At 38.9% G+C, this 6,064-nt stretch overlaps 1 protein-coding gene across 3 annotated transcripts in view; it reads right to left on the reverse strand.

The window, feature by feature from the left end:
• Positions 1-6,064, reverse strand: part of Kctd16 (potassium channel tetramerization domain containing 16) — a 284,549-nt gene that overhangs the window by 253,043 nt on the left and 25,442 nt on the right. Inside the window, exon 1 of one of the 3 annotated variants that reach the window (XM_033766879.1) lies at positions 835-879. The exons of 1 other annotated variant lie outside the window; for it this stretch is intronic. The gene's annotated coding sequence lies outside the window, so the exon portion shown is untranslated. Of the gene's footprint in view, positions 1-824; positions 880-6,064 lie in introns of those variants that run through there. One more of the 3 variants, XM_033766883.1, reaches the window with a different exon arrangement.

The following is a 6,064-nucleotide window of genomic DNA, read 5'->3' on the forward strand; positions in this document are numbered from 1 at the left end:
CGGGGGCTCGGGGCTCTGCTCCTCCGGCGGAGCTGGGTGGTTCCACAGTTCCCGGTGCAGTTCGATGCTGTTGTTTCAGCAGTGCAGGCAAGAAACCATCCAGGGAAATGACTATTACATCATCTTAAAGGAATATGGCTTGGAGAACGCGGAGGCAGCTCCGAGTCACGTCCTCCTGGGTGGTGACAGGTTGCCAGGATTGAGGGGACGCCGAGCTAGGCAGGGAGCACGCGACTTCCTGGCGCTCGCGCAGGGCTCAGGGCGGAGACCCGCGCGGCAGCCTCTTTCCTCCCTGTCCTGTCCTGAGTTTCCAACCTTTTCTTTCTTGCCCTCACCTCCACGAACACCCACACCACACGCGCGCGGGCGGTTGCGAGCGCGCGCGCACACACACACACACACACACACACACACACACAGAGCAGTACCCCTCCACCCCACTCGTGAGATAAACAAAAATGACTTTCATTTGGAAAAAAAACCTTCAAAGAAACCGTTTACAGATGCAAGGAATTTCTCTGCTGAAGCGTGCATTTACCTTCCAAAGATTTGTTTTTATAAAAATTCCCACCGAATGACCCAATGTTCAAGCTACAAAGTGTTTTTTATCCTTTGATTAAAATCATATTCACTCAAATGTCTTCCCTTTTTTTCTTCCATTCCCTTGCTCCTATCACTTCAAATAAATAAATAAATCACACACACACACACACACACACACACACACACAGGTCATGCACAGGAATTAATGCTGCTCTTTCAAAATGAATAATGAAACATTTATACCCACAGACAGCTCACGGTTTCTAACCCTAAATCTTTACCTTGGCTTACCTGTAAGACATTACCACCTGCAACCTTTTCTAGAGCTGCTCCCTTACTGAGCTCTCTTTGGACATGCCCCTGCCCACTCCCAGTTCATCCCAAGAGGACCCCGGCGGAAGACACGCCTGCTAAGAGACATTTTACTCCTGTCCCGCAGGGCTCCCTTAAGTGCATCATTAGAGTTTCAGGAAGGCATTTCCAGGGCAACCTAATCCACTCGCAGAGTGCTTCCAGTGGAGCCTGCCAGTCAATAATGGCCCAGCCAACAGCTTACAGTAAGTCAGCCATTTCTACTTCAGAGCCCCAGTGTTTTATGGCTCATGTTCCTTAGAAGAATATACTACTCTATTAATGAATAATGTATGCGAGGCAACTCTATCCCAAACAATTGCTATTTTTAAAAAGTGAAAACCAAAACTGGAGAGGAACATATGAATTAGACACATTTGATAGGATGTATGTGTCTATTGCCAATTCTTACACCAAGAACTAGCTTGAAGATATACTCAACAGTAAGACAGATTAATTTCTATTTTAATAATCTTTTCTTTCAACAAGCATTGGGTTACTGAACACATTCAGAATATTAGCTAATACTCTAACACCTGATTATATTTGACTTTGTTTCTTTAACTAATGCATTAACCTGTTTTGGCCTCAATCTCCAGGATTTTAATGCTGGACCAACCAAGGAAATGTTGGTTATGTGATGCACTTTTATTGCCATCTAGTGCCCTAAATTTTCAGTGCAGACTTATACATGGCAACTGAGCCAAAAAATTTAGTTTTCTTTTATTTTTAAATTTTTATAGTAATTTGAGTTTACTTGGTTTAAACTAGTCACTATGACAACAAAATAAACATTTTATCACAACCAGGTTAAAGACAAAAATAGATCTAAATCTATGCTGATTACGTGTTCGTTTTGGTTGTAAAGTAAGCAGATGGTTTGTTTGACATTGGACCGTGACAATAGCTTTGGATCTCAGGTGTTAAAATATTCTAGGGATCTGATACACACTCTGTCATCCCAGCACTCAGAAGACAGGGGCAGGAAGATCTCGGGTATCTAAAGATCAAGACGCTTGAGCTAAGTAGCAAAACTGCCTACACACACCTGGGGGTAATTAGGCAGAAAATGGAGAGAGGGGTTAAGAAAAATCAATCTTTTAAAACTAAAAGAGACTTGAGAAATGAAACCCTATCATCCTACCTAGGAGATACAAAACTGAAGCCCAGAGGGACAGCACTTCCACACCAGTACTAGCACAGCAGGACAGGCATTAGGTCGCTGTCTGCACAGAACTGATGTCCTGCTTCAACCTTATCTACTCTAGAAGAGGGATGGAGGGAGGGCAAATAAAGAAAATAAGATTATAAGAGTACAAGTCATTTTAGAGAGTTTCTAATAATTTAAATTGCAATGCTTTATAAAAAGATTTTACAATTAAAAGGCAAATATTCTAAATTTCAAAAACTTACACATTCAATTCATTGGTCTAGGCTTTTTAAGTTAGGTGGTTTTGTTTGTTTGTTTGTTTGCTTTTTTGTTTTGAGACAGGGTCTTGCTAAGCCACTAAATTGCCCAGTCTGGGCTCAAACTTACATAGGTTAGGTTTATCAAAATGAAACCTAAAAAATTAACACAAAGCATAAAAGCTTGCATTTATTCTAAGGACAGAGCCTCTAAGGAAGGACTGATTATAACTAGAATTGTGGAATAATTAATTCACATTGCCAGAAATCCTCATATTCTGATACTAAAACTCAGTTTTGAATGAGAATACACACAGTAACAGAGATGTATTCTACAAATTGAAAAACATAAAACACTCACTAGACAACCTTAATCTTGTAACCTGTGATTTGCTAAAACTACCTGAAACAGAGTATGAAGTTTTAATAAACACTGTGAATGTGAAATCCTATGTTTTGATGTTACATTACATTGTGCTGTGCTAAAAGTATTTATTTTAGTAAACAGTTAATAATATCCAATTGCTTTGCTAGCTCATCTCTACTTTTTAATTTACCCATAGTCTCAAGAAATCGAGAAGGTCTGAGCCTCTCTCACCTCCCGAGAGGCAAAGGATTCAGTTTGGGTTTGGACTGAAGTCTGTTCCTGCTGGAGTCTAAAAGAGGTCAAGTCCACCTCTCAATACATTATACTTCTTGTTCCATTAGTCTAAGGGGCAAAAGATAAGATCTAAAAGATATAAGGCTTGAAAGAAACACCACACAAAGAGATTTAAATAGTGCTAGAGTAAGCTAGTATGTCTCAGGGAGGTTGTCAGTGAGCCTGGCTGTTTGGTCCCTTAACAAGAGGCAGGAAGCCAAGACGAGGCTGTAAGTGTGTTCCTGTCCTTCGTGTCAGCAGATAACACTGGGAGTGCTATTATTCTCCTCTGGCAGCACTCTGCTGAAACACTGTGGGATGGCACATTCGGCCAGAAGCCTGAACAACAGACAGCAACAGATTTCTCTTAGGGAAAGAGCAAGGGAAGAATGTTCTATCCTGTTCTTTGTAATATTTAATCATAGAGCATATCAAGACTTACATTAGGTAAATTGTGAAATTGATAAAATGTGCCTCAGGCTGTTTCCTTATTCCACTCCTATAGCTGAATGTTGAAGAGTAGTATTCTCTAAAGGACAATTTTAATTTTGGAATAGCGTGAGCACTTCCCACACCCTTACACCTAACATACCCTTAAGTTTCCTCTCCCATCAAGCAGAAATAGCTTTTATGCTGACTGTCTTTGCTATCAGGCAGGGAATTGATCTCATAAACTTACTCATACTAGCATGCTGTGTGCTCTTTGTGTTTTGTGCTCCTGCATTATAACCATCATCCATAATAACTACTGCTTTTGGAGGCTGATCATCAACTCCTTACCATATTAACTAGCCCTTGCTACCCCTATCTGACTGGCTGTGTGACTTTGGGCAGGGGACTCAATATATACCAATAAGGGTAAAATGGCAATAAGAAGACCTACCTCCCTGGTGTGTTATGCAAATTAAGTATTTCAATATGTATACATCCTCTAGCATGTTCTGTGGCTCTTACAGAATGTGTAATAAATGCCATTAGTATTTGTAACAGTGGTAAAAGTCATTCTATTCATTGTTGTCAGACCCCAATAGAGACATAAAGAAATGACAAAAGATACCCAAAGACTGATATTCAGTTCCATTTCCAAAATCTTCATTCTCACCAATACAAAATTTCAGGTAAAATCATTGCTCATTGAGTTTTAAGTTTTGGCAAGAGAGAATAATAGTGTAGTAACTGAAAAACATCAGTGTTTCAATAATTAAAAATGAAAATACTACTACATTTTGCCAGAAAAATGTTACTTTCCTGGGACACTTCCCTTCATGCCACACAGATTTATCAAGTGACTGTGTCAAATCCAGCTCAGCACTAGGTAGTTGAGATACAAGGCTGAATTTGATATCATCTCTGAACTCAATCAAATGCAAGCACATGCTCAAATTCAAAATCATACCAATCGAAAAAAATTATTTCAAGGTTATAGATACACGAGCACTGCTTTTTATTTCCTGAAATATGCCTGATACTGTGTGCTGCCCTTGGTTCTACACAGTTCACTTGTGATGCAGACAAACCACTTAACCCCAGGTGGCCTCTGCTTCCATATCTATAAAATGAATCTGTCTGTCTTTAGAGAGATCCTGTTACAGATGACAAAATAAAGATAAAATACAGCTGCCAAGTCTTGAAAGACATCCCAGGAAGCGAATGCTATGTAAGAAACAAAGGGTGAAAGCCGCAGACAGTGCTCTTCCTTGTTAATGTAAAGCTTCAACAGAAAGAATCTGTATAATCTTAAAGCTGAAAAAGAAGATCCTTCCAGGTCTTCTTACGCCCTGGCCTCAGATTCAGCTAAAAGTTTGAAGTAACAGCAAATGTTCAGTCTAATCATTTCTCCCATACTTTCTCCCTAAAAAATACACTTGAACTCGACTCTCATAAAATAAAAATAAAAGCAAAAGCTGTTTGCATCACCATGGTGGCTCTGAATAGAAGTCTACAGGATAAAGTTCTTTCAAGTGAGCTATCATTTTCAAACCTAGTCTTTTAAAAATTATGCTACTGTAACAAGATCCCAACAATGAATGTAACTGTACTGTATCCCTAAAATGTACCAATAAATTCAATTAAAGCTGAAAAAAAATTATGCTACTGTAACAAGATCCCAACAATGAATGTAACTGTACTGTATCCCTAAAATGTACCAATAAATTCAATTAAAGCTGAAAAAAAATTATGCTACTGTGAAAAAGTACTATTCTTCAAATGAGAGCGATATTATTGATTATACTAGTAGAGTCTAAAGATTCTAGTGTGTGTACATGTGAGTTGTGTAGGGAACTAAACATTTCTATAGTAGGTATACACATGAAGTCACATTTTAAGTTTCCTTTCAAAATTTGTCTGGAACAAATACAGTCAAAGTTGGAAGGGTACAACTGGACTGTGAAGCTGAGAAAAATCCAACTCTTAATATATGTGTTTTAAAACTATAATCTCATCACCTAACCTAACCAACAGAAATATTACTTCTACCTCTTTTTCTTATTGTTCTAAGGCAGGGTCTCTTTAAGTTTCCCAGGTTGGCCTCGAACCTGTGTTTCTCCTGGCTTAGCATCTCATGTAGCTGGGATTACAGGGGAATATCACAGCACCTAGTTCTTAAAATGGATGGGTAAATGATGAAAAACAAAACAGGGCTGTCTGACTATCAAACAACTGGTTCTAACAAAGGCACATGCACTGTTGTAGGAATAGTGATAAAAAACAAAAGACCCCTGACCCTTGTAGTCTTTTCTTTGTAGTCTATTTAACCACACTGTACTGTTTACCATATGATGCTTGTGACATATATTAAGTTACACATGCTGCCCTCCTCATTATGTATGTTGCATATTATGTAGATATCTCATGGTCAAGAATAGTGTAATCTGTCAGCCAAAAATTATCAATCTTTTATATCTTCCCTAGGAAACTCATTTTTCAAATGACATCTTTATTGTCATTTCAAAACCTTCTACAGATATAAACCATTTGAGATTAGAATAAATTTAGGTGTCAAGTTCCAAAACATTCATTAAAAAAAATAGCCCCTTGGGCCGGGGATTTAGCTCAGTGGTTCTGGTGCCTGCCTCACAAGCGCAAGGACCCAAGTTTGATCCCTGGTACCCCCCCAATATA

Source organism: Fukomys damarensis, unplaced genomic scaffold (genome assembly GCF_012274545.1).
Source record: "Fukomys damarensis isolate Sample0158 unplaced genomic scaffold, DMR_v1.0_HiC HiC_scaffold_3, whole genome shotgun sequence".
NCBI lineage: Eukaryota > Metazoa > Chordata > Mammalia > Rodentia > Bathyergidae > Fukomys > Fukomys damarensis.